The sequence below is a fragment of the Oxyura jamaicensis genome, chromosome 11, assembly GCF_011077185.1.
Source record: "Oxyura jamaicensis isolate SHBP4307 breed ruddy duck chromosome 11, BPBGC_Ojam_1.0, whole genome shotgun sequence".
Lineage (NCBI taxonomy): Eukaryota > Metazoa > Chordata > Aves > Anseriformes > Anatidae > Oxyura > Oxyura jamaicensis.
The window spans coordinates 3,140,259-3,156,370 of NC_048903.1; the positions used below are offsets into that span (position 1 = coordinate 3,140,259).

The 16,112-nt window shown below is 40.2% G+C and overlaps 1 long non-coding RNA gene across 2 annotated transcripts in view; it reads left to right on the forward strand.

Annotated features, from left to right (window-relative positions):
* Positions 1-16,112, forward strand: part of LOC118172922 — a 256,732-nt gene that overhangs the window by 12,631 nt on the left and 227,989 nt on the right. Inside the window, exon 3 of one of the 2 annotated variants that reach the window (XR_004753896.1) lies at positions 8,603-8,645. The exons of the other annotated variant lie outside the window; for it this stretch is intronic. This is a non-coding gene — a long non-coding RNA (uncharacterized LOC118172922). Of the gene's footprint in view, positions 1-8,602; positions 8,646-16,112 lie in introns of those variants that run through there. 2 annotated transcript variants of the gene reach the window in all.

Consider the following 16,112-nt stretch of genomic DNA (forward strand, 5'->3'; position numbering starts at 1 on the left):
TTCTGATGAAATAAAATGCCTTAAAGAACAAGGTCCGACCATGATGCAGAACCATTAATTGTGGTCCAGGATCTTGAGAAACGAGACTTCATCAGGCTTAGTTCCTTTGCTTAAGATATTTGTTGCTGGATTATGATTGAGTTAATTAGTACTCTATTAAGGAAAAATGAACCAGCCCAAAGTGAAAGCATTAAAGCTGTGATAGCAGCTATCATCCTTCGTGGATGAATGCTTTGGGCTTGCACTTGACAAGTGATGTGTGGGGCTGGAGCTGGCTCCCTCATTTGGCTGGCATGTTGGTACCTCTCCTTGTCACTCCTCAGCAAGAGTGGGACAAGCTGTCCTCTGTGCGGTGTTGTTGGACTGGAGGTTGAGCAAAGAGGTAAGGCAGAAAGGACAGTTAGACAAGAATGTAGAGGAAGATCAGGTGGGTGGGAGAAGAGGGCAGAGTGGGATTGTTAACTGTATAACCCCTTGTTAATTTTCCTAGTTGCAGGAGTGATGGTGAGGCTTCAGGTTTAGTCCTGAAAGAACCTCTTTGGAGGGAATTTCTCCAAGTGTTAGACTGGACACTTGTTTCATTTGGTGCCCCCACATTCTGTTTCACAGTGCACAGGTTGTAGTCCTTGAGTAGTCAGTGGGCCCTTCTGCTTAGCTAATGCTGGTGTTGGTATCTTTTAATATTTGGTGTTGATGTTTTTGAATGGTATTGCAATAAAAAACTTTCACACTTTGAAAAGTCAAGCTCACGTGCCATTTGTTATGGCAGAACAATCCCTGATAAGCTGATCTCTAACATGAAGTTACATGGCTTCACAAATGAGCTGTGAGCTATCAAAAGCTTACATGAAGTAGTTTGTGTTACGCTGTGTTATCCTTGGTGCTTTAAAGTTATTTCCAAAGCGACCAGATTAATCAGAAGCATCACAAGTATCTTATGTTGGCTTGCACTGATTCTTTTTTCCACAGATTACTGTTCTGTTGATGTGGTAACTCAAATAGTTTAGGATACTAGTTTATGAAATGCTGCTGTGCCCCCACCCCCTGCATGCTGTGAGTTCCCACCACTGCCTTTCACCACTGCCTTCGTTTTCCATTGAGGATATTTTTCTGGGAACACTCTTGAAGCCAGATCACTAACGTGATCAGAGTTAAACAAAAATGAAATCTTTGGAGGGCTGCAATTTGTGGAGGATGCGTGAGACAATGACCTGCAAGTCTGCTTTACAGAAATAACAAATCCTGGAATGTGGCCTAGATTCCCCACTGTGCTCTGAAGGAGATGCTTACAATATTGTGTTTTTTCATTTCTTCTAAGGCACTGAGTAAGATTGTCCTTATTCTGGCAACTACAGTAAGAAGGCATGGCTACAAGCCTCAAAGGGTTTAACCCCTCACATGGTTTAAATGAGAGGTTTAAGTCTCCTGTGGAACTCAACGAAATAAGGTGTAGAAGTTGGTTTGGTTTAGAGCTAAAGGTTTATCTGAATTGCAGTATGCTCAGGGGCACTAAATTAGGTGGATACAAGAAGACAGAAGTCTTGCAGCAGAAAGAATTGAGTCAATGATAGAGGTCATTGAGAGGAAGGAACAAATCCTGCAACTGCCCATGTGAGGTTTCCTGTGACTTTCCATTGATTAGGTTGCTGGGGTATCTTGAATTACATATGCTGGTGGTTCTGCTACAATGCGATTTCTCACACAGTAATAGCTTTCCTTTTCTGTATCTGCCATTTGATGTTACTACACAGCAGTTTGTTACACTGCTTACTGTTCTGGTCACCATTTCAATTGGAAGATATTTCACTTTATCAATGTGTGCACCTCTCACTTTCTCCACTCTTTATCTCTGTATGCGGTATTGATAATTCCAGTTGGCAGTAATAGATTATCTAATATTGTTTGTGATCTGCTTCAGACATGGTAGCTCTTTGAAACATCTCCCAAACTTTAAATGCCCTTCTGAGGTTTTAAATATTCAGATGAAGTTCACATTTGGACTTACAGAAGTGACAGTAACTTAGAAATGACATTACTGAAAGCAATAATTTGGGCAATTATTTACTCTCAGCAGGGATATATTTTACTACTAAAAAATTTCAAATATTTGCTTCAAATGGTTGATGAATACTGGCTGCAGACTGAAGTGTAGCTGCCATGGAAAATTCCAGGAAAAGGTGTAAAATGAGTGAAAAATGTCAAGGGTAATATTTGTTTAATGTGATTTCATTCATACGTTTATATCCAAAAATGTCTCTCTGGATCACCTGGGAGTTGTGCTGTTGAGTCATGTTAGTCCTTTTCTTTTTCACATTTACTCCATTTTGTTTGTACTTCCCAAATCTATTTTATTTTTCTCATTTTCTTTTACCCCGCTGGTTTGTCCTTTCTTGGCTTTATTTTTAATTAGTTAAACATAAGTGGCCTTTGACATAGCAAAGATTATGAAAACAGTGGGACATTGGTTACTGCTTTGAAAAAGTAAGGCAAATATTTTTGTGTTTGTTCTCCTTTGTCTATTACCTCTCTCCTGGGGTTGTATTGTCAGTGAGTGAAGTAAAGCAGCCACTTGAAGGGGAGAAAGGGAATTTTCTTTAGAGTCTTAGTCTTATGCGTATAATGGCTAGAGGCTCTAATAAATCTTAGTTCATTGTGCTGTGCAAAGCCACAGATGCATAGCAAGAGTCTTGGAAGTTCACAGTGTGAAGTGTTAGGACAGACCAGACCTAGCAGGGAGATGAAATAATTTTAAGCATGCATATCAATAATCAAAGATTTGGAGCCAGTATCTGATCATGTTTAAGGCTGCTTGAAAATTTGCTCTCTTATAATGCTCTCTAAATGGTAGCTAGCCTTCTGTAAACCTCATATTTTATAGCTGTTCTAGGGCCATGGAGGAGATGGTGACAGGAGGCCAGAGCCTGCTTCCTAGCTTTGGTGCCAGCCCAGCCCTGCAGACTAGCAAATAGATTCTTCCATTCACTTAAAACCTTGTCATGTGCAGTACCAAAGGTGGTCAGACTGCTTGCTCAGTCTCGTTTGAAGTTTGTGTTGGATTTCATTTGAGACTACAGTCTTTGGTAACCAGAGGTAGAGGCGGTTTAATGACTGATTCTGTAGCCAATAGGTAGTACAGATCCCTGAGTAACCAAGGCATGAGTACTGTTCCCTTGCTTGACTTAACCCAAAAGTTTTTACTGAGATTCTGATAGGTAAGCAAAACTTAAGTTCCGTCAAAAGAACCATGCAAAAATAGTCAAGAATCCTGTGACTGTCTGCACGCTTCTGGTTAATATCAGAGCGGTTTGAGGGCATTTCCAAACAGATTTGTCAAAGGATGCAAGATCTATACTTGGGTTGCCTTCCTACAGAGGGCTGCTTGGGAATTGCTCATTGTCACTCGTTGCAGGTGACAAGTATTAAGTGCCTTGTGACTTACCTAAAGGGGATCTTTTGAATTCTGTTTCCTGAAACCTACTGGTCTGTTTCAGGTGGCCCCAAAGGACTAGTTTTCCTTTTCCCCAGCTGCAGGTCCCCTCAGGTGCTTAACTAAATGAATGGCAAGCTCTTCTAAACCTTAAGGAAAAAAAACTTTAAAGCTTTAATGTGGCTGGCTGTCACTGGGCGTTCTGTGGGACTGCACATCCATGGCAAAGGCACTCCTGAATTCCCAACCACTTGTTACTGAGCCTTCGCTTGAGACCCAAGAGCTGTTGAGATGAACCCCTCTGAGAATGCTTTGAGGGCATGTTTTTTTCCTCTAACTCTCTTCACATATGAAAGTGGTTTTGGGTTTGTTTTTATTTTTAGGAGAAGCAAATATCCTTATTTTTGGCTAATATTATAGTTAGCTTAAGCAGTCTTCTCTTTGGAGGCCTGTGGATGTCCTTTCTTGGAACACATGCAAGGCAAGTAGCTTGTGCAGAGCACTTCTCAGGTTTGGAGCCTGTATGACTATAAGGATTATTTTATGTATTGTTTCTAAGTAAGGGGGCTTTAGTGGTTGTTGGTATTTCCCAAATCACTGAGGTGCAGTTCTCAAACATGATCAGTATTGTCCTGTTCATCCCACTGCACTGAACTGAAGGAAAACAGGTGAAGTTTGGAATGAATCATTTTAGAAATATCACTGCCCTCTCAAGTTGCTGTTGGAGAGATTACTACCAGCTTGGCAGTAGCTGTGCCCACTTGTCATTCTGCACTATAGAAATGATGCTCTCTAGACAGACAAAAGGTAAGTGATGCTGTAATAAATAGTACCTGATGGACTTTGCCTTAATTCTGTCTGACTACCACAAAAGGGAAAATGAAATAAAATAATTTAGGTTTAGACATGTGCTTGAATTAAACTGTACATAATGCTTTCTTGAACGAACTGCTGAAAGTTTAAACTTTGTGCCTGTGGAATTTGATTTTAGAAAATGAACAATGCCTTTTAAATGATAAAGGGTTGCTGCTGTAGTGTTGCAAATATGAAATAGTTGACATTTAAAATGTCAATAGTTTCAGCATTTACTGTAGAGTTCTGACATTTTAATAGTGACCATTGGAGCTTTTGTTTGTTTTAAATTCTTGTAGCAAATAGCACTTAAATTCTTGTAGCAAATTACTGGCCGGCTGGTCATCTTTGAAAGGTGGCAGCCTCTTTTGGGACTACAGCTATTGGGGAACCAGAGCCCCTAGTTTTGATGGTGACAGCCCTTGAAAGAAGGTCAGTCATAAAAATGAGCACTTATTTCCTACTGCTAGCACTTGCATTTTGCTCATGACAGGAAGAGAAATTCAAGAGATGGAATGCTAATCTCTTGGAAATTGACGTGTATTGAAACTTTTAATGATCAGAACTAGACTGGGCCTTGGCAGACCTCATTCCTCCCTGAATTTGGAAGGTTGGGTGGCTTTTGCAAATCCCATCCCTCTGTACCTTGTTTTCTAAGGTGTAAGAGGTTGGATGATAATGACAGTTTTTTAAAAACAATCATACTGCGGTTAGTGTTAGGAAGGAAGTGGTTTCTATGACTTCTGTAGAGAATACAGAATCTTCAGCTATTTTAGGACATGACAGCTGTGGTTTCTCTATAGAGGACAATGAATCTCTGCTCAGTTATTCAGTGTTTTATGGCCACTAATGAAGGGCTTACAGAGAGCTTTTTTCTACTTGAATGTTGACCATAAAAGACATTGAGTTAACACTTTTGCCAGGAAGATGCTGGAAAAAGCAGCATAGCAAAACAATTCATTCCATGGTATTCTCACTCCCTGCACACATACTTGTCTTACATATACTTCTAGTCCAGTTTCTGCAGTATAGATTTTACGAGCACCTGCGTGCCTATTTTAGTCCAAAGTAAAAAGCCCAGTATAGGGATCCGTTCCACAAAGCTTCATACAATCTGCACCATGTGCACAGTAAAGGGAATCAAAATTCTCCCTTTTATTTGGACAATTGAAGCAAAGTTCAATTGAATGCCTTTTGGCTGAAGCAAACTGCACTTGTAGCTTGCCAAAGTATACTTATTCTACGTGAAACTTGCTGTATTTCAGCTGTCTGTCGGATGAGGAATTCCAGTCAATGCATAGTATATTTTAGTCATCTTATTCTTGGCTTTAATCACAAGCCACACCATAAGCTATTACTGCTAATTATAAAAACCATTGTGACCCTATACCATAGTGGTGAACTGAAAACAGATTGCTTATTGCTTTTTTAATCCAAAAATTCAGCTCTGCAGCTAAACAAAAGCTGGGATGTTGTCAGCTGTGAATCTCTTTTAAAAATATATTTATTTACGTGGTTAAAATTCTTGATTATAGAAATAGTTTAAGAACCCAAATAGATTCCATCTATAGTTTATATAAATGTAGTGGCTTATTTTTTTCTTAAATGTGTGTGGTTTTTTTGGACGTGGTATGGAGATTTTCTGTTTTGTTACAATTCTAGAGTTTTCTTTTTTCCCGTGCTTTCTAGGGCTTTTGGAGTCTTTGTGGAAGTGACACTGCCAAATACACTGATTTGCTTTAAGTAGAATGTATGGTGGAGATTTGCCAGCATCCATGCCTACAATGAAGAGTCTAAAGTTCTTCAATTGTGCTCAGCTTGGATCTTAAAATACTTCAGCCTTCAGAATATCTCCCATGAAGTTAAAGTTGAGATTTATTTTCCCTTTGAGATGAATGCTATTTAATAAAGGGCATACGTGAGCTATCTCCAATTCCATGTACTAAAGGATTATAAATCTGTTATATTCTCTGGCATACTTTATATTGTACCAGACAGTTGAATTGAAAGGTGTGTGAGAAGAATGAGGTGAGGCATGCGTTCTGGGTGCTCCAGAGGAGGCAACTGGGAGAACCTGCGTGAGCAGTAGAGGAGTGCGGTAGTTGACTGACTTGGCCATCCACGTGAGCCACCTCTCTGCTTGAGGTCGGTGGAAAGGATCAGAAGCAAATCCTGACAACAATCCTCTAATGCCTTTGCAAGAGAAGGGAGCTGAGTTTGTATCCTCCCTCGCTCTGTACAGTGTGGTGCTGTGGTTTCTGCCTCTAAATCTAAAGTGGCCTTAAAAAGCTGTAGAGATAGCAATGTTCTGGTGCCCTGTCACAGTTCTTGCAGTTTTGTTTGAAATACTAAGTAACTGGCCATAGGATTCTTGAAATGAAAGCTGTGTATCTTTGCAGCAAACCCAACTAGTCTGTGCTTCTTGAAGAGAAAAGAAGAGGAAAGAAAAGCTTGTGGAATGCCCTCTGTGCAGCCTGCAGAGGCTGGTGTGTGGGCAAGGGGCAGTGTGCGTGTGCAGTGTCCTGGGAGGAAGGGCATTCAGGGCCATTTCTCAAAGGAAAAACTGTAGCTGGGAATCTGTTTTATGCTGTTTTTCCTTTCATACAGCTATTCCTCACCTTTCCAAATAGTCTGGAAGCCAGTACAGCAGTGGTATGATGCAAGTGGTATGATGTGAGTACAGCATGGTAGATGCGAGTGTCTTGTGGTTATAAAGGGAACAAATAAGGTAGAAGATGGAGAAGAATAGCTCCTACGGCACACACTTTTGCACACACTGATTAATTGTGCCGTGTCAGTGGCCTTGAAATGCTGCTGGAGACGCTGTGGTGCCTGCAGGTTTTCCCAGCAGCTTTAGTCTCTGTGTGTCATGGAAAGATTAATGCTGCGAGACACATGACATAAGGGTATAAACTGACCTCACATGCCCCACAATGACTTTTGGAACTGGTAGATAAGGTTGTTCTCCAGCTTCTTTTTGTATTTAATGAGCTATTATCTTCCTGTGGGATCCTGTAAATAGTGCCATGATTTCTCAGTGATGCCTAGGGGCTAAAAAGATGGCCTTTTATGGTCATCTCTCGGATGTGGTGCGGTTTTCAGTAAGGAGTTAACGTTGAAAGTTTATTGTTGTAGCTACAGTGCGTCACACATGCCTATTTACTTGGTTTGTCTTTGATTGTAAGATCTAGAAATGGAGCAAAGACACTTGAAGCCAAACTCCTGATGATGTTAACACCTCCATGAGCTACTAGGGATAGGAAGAACTAGTCACAAACCTTACTGTGTTTTTAAACTGCCCTAGAATGGCTTTCCCTGGCAGAACTATTTACAGTCTGTGGTTTAACAGATGACCATATAAATTACTTTTATTTATTTTTTTTTTTTCCGAAGGGGGAACTACCAGTTACAGCTCTGGCTGCTATGTAGTACCCGGCAAGCTCTGTTTATGCAGACTCATAAAACTGAAGTTTGAACACGGTGGGACTGAATGTTGGAAAAGCTTCTCATTTCAGGGTGCACTTCTCATGTTTAAACCCATATCTTTTTGCATTATTAATTCTTCTGACTTCAGTTTGGACAGAATCAGCCTGAAGTAGCAACGTTTTTGTTTAGCTTTATGTGCGTTATAGCAATATTGCTTTGGTAATGGTACTTATTTCCGTTCTAAAATCAGAATATAAAAGCAAATAAGGCTTTATTTATTCAAAAAGTGTTACAAAAGATCAGAAGGATATGGATTGTCCACTTTTAATGTCTTTGCAAATTTTATGACATCACTCGATCATATTTTGTTGTCATGCTTTATGGACATGGCTGTTATTTTTCAGAATGAAATTCTACTTGTATTAGAGGTGCTATGGCAGCTTTTTTTCTGTTAGCAATACAGTAAAAGAACTTTGATACATCAACTGCTGCTTTAGTCATCTACCTTCAGAAGGCCTTCAAATGTTGGCAGAGGAGGTGGATTCTTGCAACAGTGTCTGAGTTCTGAGAAACTTTGCTTGATGTCCTGTCACAGCTATTTTCTGCAAAGTATGTTGATGCTTGTCTGGTATTCTCTTAACACTATTTGCCCTGGTAGTGAATAGATGTGCAGAAAGGAAAAGGAAGCAGACAATGACTTAGTTACATGCAGGCTTTGATTCTCCCTTGCTTTCCAGGCTCAGCTATCCTGGCATAAAAACACTGAGGAGTGTGGCTTGCTTTCTAACACTGCAGCAGAAAAAAAACAGAAGTTAAATGCGGTGGATCATAGGTGTTCATTTTAGTCCCTGCTCTCCTATTTCATTGTTTATCTGCCGTTTCCTGACACGTATGAAGGAAGGACCATGGTGTCCTGCCATTATTCTCACCCAGCTGATAAGTTGTGACCTGCCTGATGGTAAATACTATGTTTTGAAGTTGCATGTCCCTTCTTTAATCAGTTTATCTAGAGTCCTGCAGGAAACTACTCTTTGTGGCTTGGTTATCATCAGCATGTGCCTTATTAAAATGAGAGGACTCCTACCAGTCTGAATCAAACTTGTGAATTTTGAGCTGATGGTGAATTAGCTTTCTGCTTTTGCTTCTCACTTGCATTAATGGGGGAGTGGGTTTTCTTTTGAATAGAATGATCTTGATCTAGTCTTATTTTCCTGAAGATGCTGGCTTTGGAGCCCAATAGTGTCAGAAATGCCAGGCAGAGGAAGGCTTCTGAAGAATCCACCAGGAGGGAAGGTACTGGTAACACGAGAACATTCTGAAGCATGAACAGAGATGTAGGTTATTGGCAAAGTTAGCAAAGAACTTGTGAGGAATTGCAAGTTAGGAGTTAAAGCTTGTAACATGCTGTATGAGTGTGTGCATATAGATATAAAATTATCTGCTGAATTGCAAGGAGTGATTCAAATGGGTTTTGTATAAAATTCATGAGTTCTAACAACTGTCACTACTTTTTCCAGCAGCTCTGCCGGTGAAGCATGCTGAGACCTGTGCTGAGGATTCTCATTTAGGCCAGGAGAGCTGCTACTCCAGTTTAAGTTAGGAGATAGCTTGTTATTGACCCAGTCCTCCTGGTCAGCAGCATGGTGGCAGATAAGCTTTATCAGGAACTGAAAGCCTCAGTACAGCTGAGAGGAAAATTCATCCTTGAGCTAACTCCATTGAAGTCTGAATTAAAATAGCCCATAGGACTATTCAGTCCCAAATTATTCCCAGTGTAACTAACGAGTTTTATTAAAGGTCTAGATTAATGGGATTTAGCTTTTGCATTTAAGGGTCTGTTATCTTCTCATCTTCTGTCATGTTCACTTTTACAGAAGCTGCCATCCTAGTCAACAGTTAGTGTGCCTCTATTGCAACTTCCAATGAAAGAATGATTTATTTGTGCATGCATATGCGTCTTGGACCTCATTTATAACTTAAGGGATGTGTCTGAATTGCTGCAAGCATAATGATTTATGGTTTTAAATAAATAATGCTACCCTGTTGCAAGCCCGCTAAGGGAAAATACTAAGTGATTGAGAAGAAGCTATGATGTGCTAAAGGTCTGTTAGATTTGGGTGGGATATAAATACATTGATCCTTTATGGAACACCTCTAAATCTGGAGACTTCAAGCTGTGCATGTTTTTTTCCTTTTTAATCTCTGGAATTTGAGGAGCAGTTTTCAAGCCAGATCGATCACAGATGGAATTGCAGAAGATCAGCTCCCCTGGCTTTCAGGAAGTATTAGTTATTAGTCATAATAATTATTTCTCATTGGAAGTTGTGTAGTTATCAGCTTGTTCCATGTGGAAAAAAATACAGTGGACATCTGGATTATTTCTAAGTTTTTCCTGGAGTGCAAAATTTATATTTCGTGTGTTTATACATTTGCATTTTACATTACAGATATATCGCATATGATATATGCGTATATTGTTTTATTACTATTAATATTGCATACTATTATTTTATTTGCATTATAATAAAGTTAAACCTACTTTTTACTATATTGCTTCTGAGTATGGGTTTGTTAGACCTAATTCTGCTTTTTGGTTTTATTTCTGTAATTCTGGAGCTAGCTGGTGTTTCTGTGGTTGTGCTGAAGGTAGAGCTAAGCTTTATCTTGTAGGCTTGCATCAGGAAAAAATATTAGAGGGTATTTTCAATCGAAGCTTGTTAATTATATGGAAATTAGTAATGTTTCTTGTTGCCTTTGGTAGCTTATGTGGGAGGGAGAAGCAGTATTACCCAAGTAGATGGCTGCAATTGAAATGTGCAGTATGAACAGTAACAACTGTGTATAGTAAGTATGTTAACCAGAAAAGCTGCAAAGCTGTATTACGTTGACTGTTTTTCCTTTGGAGGACTCACAGAACTTGTACAAATAAGCTCAGCTCTGTGATGGAATTAAGTATCACTGCGTTCCTTTGATAGGGAAGGAGTAAGGCATGGCAGGGTTACCTAAATTTATGCTCTGGGTCTGAATGAGCCATCGGGTAACATTGTGGAGCTTGGTGATGTTGAGACTTGATATAAGATGTGCATTTAAAATTTCATAATCTTTATTCTTTCCTAACCCCAAATTTAGGTATGGGTGGGATAAGCTATAAAAGCAAAGAACTCCGTGCTTCCCGAGGCTCAAAAGTAATTCTCTATTTCTCAAGCACTCCCCTCTGCCTCTACATATTTTCTAAATGGCTTCTGTACTAACCCCTAGTAAGTCACCTCAGGCTTGTTTATTATCACTGTCCCTAAGTTTTCTCTGGTGTTATCTTTATGAAAGCCAGGCAGTGACAAAAATGCTGTGGAGCCCTATGGTGCTAAGAAACCCTGAAAATGAGTCAGCTTAAATAATTAGTAACAGGCAACAATTGCTCTGTTTTCCAAATACGTGAAAACTCCTTGGAGTTGCTATGCGAGTTAATTTGACGTTATTTAATTGCATGGTACTGGTCTGTGAGTCAGAAAATATATAGAGTGAGCTTTGTTTATGGTCATGTTATGCTCCAAAAGCGTGTGTGTCTCTGCTTGCCTCTAGGAAAAATAGCAGCTTCTCTGGCAATGACTCTTGAAAGTTGGGAACCCTCCTCTGTTCACTTGTAACTTTGAAAAACCCTGCTGCGTAGGAAATGACACGTGGCTGGCATGAAGTTGGAAAGGGATGTAGGAGCTGAAGCAGAATTGCACAGCACAAGCTATTTTTGTGTGCGTGGTTCTTAGGGACCTGAGGCTCTGTGCTGGGAGACAGAAGTCGAAATGCTTGCATATCTTGCATATCAGCTCCCAGTGCTATGTGTGCATGGGTTGTAGGGCTCTGGGATTGCTGCTTCTGTCCTGGCCCAGGTCAGTTACGCCCCACTTGTGATGGTGACCCATCTTGCAGACACTGTCAGTGCACCTTTTTGGGGTAGTAAAACCTTCCTTGCTACTTAACAGGCCTGCAAAGCTCAGCACAGCCCTGGGTAACTTGGTCATCGTTACATCTGCATGCAAGTTGTATTTATTAGGAGGGAGCGGTCATTTTGGTTTGCAGGTTGTAGCTTTTCTGGTGCTTTAGACGTTGGCCTGCCAGGTCACAGAGGTCTGGAATTCTTTGCCCATGTATAGCAGGAGCACCATTTCCTCCTTCATTTCTAAACCCTTTAAATATTTTAATCTGGTGACTTGGGAACAATTAATAATGCTTCAGTAATGTATTTTGATAGGTATTTGACAAGAAAAGTGCTATTTATATGAGTTGTATTGCATACCCTGTAGTAAATAATATTTATAAATGACTGAGTTTTTTCTTAGTAGAGAATGCAGTCTAACATGACTCAGATGGAGAAAGGAAAGCTCCCTTTTAGAATTCTAATAATGCTGTTCCGGATTATTAGTTTTTAATTAGTTGTTGCCAGAATGATGATGAATTTCTTAGTCTGTGTGGTACCACAACTACATGTCAACATCCTGATGCTTGTGCAGTGCCAGCAACCTTTTTTTTTCTCGCAATTTATATATGCTTTTTCTCTGGTTTGTGAGATCACAAGAGCCCAGTTCTTTTTTCTCAGAGAAAGGGCATTGTCCTGTGTCCTTCAGGGAATGAAGACGGTGCGTGATTCTTTAGAAGTGTTTGGAGAACGTTTTCATGCACTTATCTTCCAAGGCCTGTACAGAAGTTGACTGAAGCATGAAATAAATTACAGATGTTCCACTACCTCAGCTGACAAGCTAACAACGTAAGCTTGCTTATGTTAAAATACTGCAGAATACAGGCACACTAAGCCTGGAGTTGTGGGAGCAACTGCAGTTCCAGATCAAGTGTTCAGAAATTCATTGCTGTGTTCTTGAATTGATTGCTCTCTTGCATATTTGTGAAAAACGTGTTTTATAATTCAGAAGACTTACAAAACAACAACAAAAAATAACCAATCTACACACAACTAAGTCTGAAGTCCAGTGGTACTGGAAGCAGTGCTTGCCTGTACATTTAGCTCTTTCATATCACAGAATCACAGAATTTCTAGGTTGGAAGAGACCTCAAGATCATCAAGTCCAACCTCTGACCTAACACTAACAGTCCCCACTCAACCATATCCCTAAGCTCTACATCTAAACGTCTTTTAAAGACCTCCAGGGATGGTGACTCCACCACTTCCCTGGGCAGCCCGTTCCAGTGTCTAACAACCCTTTCGGTAAAGAAGTTCTTCCTAACATCCAACCTAAAACTCCCCTGGCACAACTTAAGCCCATTCCCCCTCGTCCTGTCACCAGGCACATGGGAGAACAGACCAACCCCCACCTCGCTACAGCCTCCCTTGAGGTACCTGTAGAGAGCGATAAGGTCACCCCTGAGCCTCCTTTTCTCCAGGCTAAAAAAGTCCCAGCTCCCTCAGCCGCTCCTCGTAAGACTTGTTCTCCAGGCCCCTCACCAGCTTCGTAGCCCTTCTCTGGACTCACTCGAGCACCTCGATGTCCTTCTTGTAGCGAGGGGCCCAAAACTGAACACAGTACTCGAGGTACGGCCTCACCAGAGCCGAGTACAGGGGGACGATCACCTCCCTAGCCCTGCTGGCCACACTGTTTCTTATACAGGCCAGGATGCTGTTGGCCTTCTTGGCCACCTGAGCACGCTGCTGGCTCATATTCAGCCGACTATCAACCATCACTCCCAGGTCCTTCTCTGCCTGGCAGCTCTCCAACCACTCATCTCCCAGCCTGTAGCTCTGCTTGGGGTTATTGCGCCCCAGGTGCAGGACCCGGCACTTGGCCTTGTTGAACTTCATACCGTTGACCTCAGCCCATCGGTCCAGCCTTTCCAGATCCTCCTGCAGAGCCTTCCTACCCTCGAGCAGATCGACACACGCACCTAACTGGGTGTCATCTGCAAACTTACTGAGGGTGCACTCAATGCCCTCATCCAGATCATCAATGAAGATATTGAAGAGGACCGGCCCCGGGGGGGGGATTGTACCTTGTTGTTAAAAGGGTGTTATTCCATATAAACTGTGAACCTGTCATACTGTAACTGAGGCTCATAATTAAAGGATCTTCCCTCTGTAGACTCTTCCTGATGAAGAGCAAAGACAGATTCCAGAGAGCAATTCAGTCCTTTAAAGATCAGATTCTTTAATGCTGTTTGGTGATGCCTTTTTCTTCTGGCTGTGGAAGAACATAATGTTTACATTAGTATTTAAATTCAGGTCAGGACTGTGCTTTTAACACACATTGCCTCACATTTTAGCTTGCATGGAACAATCTTGGAGCAGTCTCCAGCACTTCTGTGTTCATGCCTCCAGAAGGTCACGATTACCATTTTCAGCAACATACTAGACATCTGTCTTTTCCTATGGCTTTGAAGTAAAACATGACACACAAAAAGGAAAGCTACATGGTCATCTAAGCTTGTGATTACACAGCTTCGTGCTCATGAATTATCCTGTAAGAGCTTCATGTGTTACAGGCAGAATAGAATTCAGCCCCTCAAGAGCTTCTTTCAGGTTTTAAGTAAAGCCTCTTCATGTTTGCAGAGACTTGTCACTTCAAAATTTCACGTTGCATTCCAATGTATGGACATAAAGCGTTCCCCTGTATTTCCTCTGTCCTATGTTTTGCCTGTGAACGCTTCCGAGGAGATTCAAGCTTGGTCATCCACCAAAGAGCAAAATTTTCTGCGGATTTTTGGAGGCTTTTTGCAAGACAGATATGGGTTTGTCATTTATTATAGCCAGGTCTAATATAAGAATTTGCGCTCAGAGTAAACATGCATCAATCTAGTTGCCACTGGGTAGGCACACAAAGTACGCAAACCAGAAATAAGAAGGAATCTGTAACTCTGCATACTTGAGTCGTAATAGGGACAGGATTGGAATAGACTGTTCTCTGAGACATGGCAGAATCTGGACCAGGAGCTGAGGCTGTGATTTATTTTTATTTTTATTTTTTGAAATTGTTGTTTTATGGAAATTCTCTGGAAATACTGCAGAAACTTCAGCTTCAAGAGTTACTTTGCATTTTGGTAGATTTCCTATCAACCTTAAGTTTTGGATGTTACTTAACATTTAAAAATCACAGAGCATGTTTCTGAAAGCTTGTACAAGATTGAAAACATGAACGTTTGTTCAAACTTTTTCCTGCTGGAAGATACCTGACAGTTTTTACACGGCTCAAAAACATTCAAATCAGATCAGATGTAAGTTTTTAAGAATTGTAGCTTTTAGATCAGGAACCAGACAGATTAATGCTTTGTGAATTAGATTAGAGTTGAAATTGTCTGAATGTGTTTGATACCAGACAGCTAACAAAAATTTTTTTTCCTCTTGAATTGGATTAAACTGTTGTAGTCACAGCAATTATGTGGTGCTTTGTGGCCAGTTTACTGACTCTTATTTAAATAAATTTTAAGGAATTTTGTAAGTTTGACCTTTTGTAACATCAGATAGCAGCAGGAGTTTGGAAGGAAACCAACTGGCTAAAGAAATGTCAGATTTTCTCAAGCATATAATCATTATTGAAGATGGATTATATTAAAACTGTAGAAAATCCTTGAAAACTCTCAAAGTTTTTCTTAATTTTTAGTGTTTAGTTCCCAACAATTTTTTATTGCATGTTGTAAGTGAAGTCCTGCAAAATAAGAAATAGTGGGTGGTAATGGCTACTCTACTTTGATATACTCCTGATGCTTTTGTACTAGCTAATAACTACTTACTCTGCTTGCATACTAAGACTGTTAAGTAACAACCTGCAGAAAGAGAAAGGAAGGAAATTAATGGGAATGTCTGACAGTTTCTCTGGAACTCTTATTTCCATTGTAAGTCAAGTGACAAATACTTAAATCTGTGTATCTGTCTTAAGGATGATCCAAACCCAGAGCGAGACTGCAGAGTTGTTTCAAACGTGTACAACTAGTGGAAAAATCAGTGAAATGTAATAGCGATAAATTCTTGCTGATCTGTACGGGATCAAAATCTAGATGGAAAAGGTTTTTTGTATTTGCAACTTAATAAAAATTCTAGTTAGTCACAATTTCATTTTTAGCTCAGAAATGGGAATGCAGCATCAGTCAAGGAATGCAGGATCTTGTCAATGAAATCACTTTTTCCATCTGTTATCTACATGTACTCTGTATAATGTTTACTTCTGTATGTCCCTGACAGATATATATATATAAAATACTTTTTGCTGAAATTACAGCAAAGTGATGTGAAACAAAGCAGTAAACTGTCTCTTGCTTTGTATAAAATAAACAAAATAAATGAAACAACTTAGGGAGAGTTAACTTAGTTCTGTTGACAAAAGCTTTGATTTGTTGCCTAAGAATACAGCTTGTTTTTCAAAATAGCTACCTCTTAAGCAGCTTTTGTTAATTTAAAAGGCCCTCACTTGTT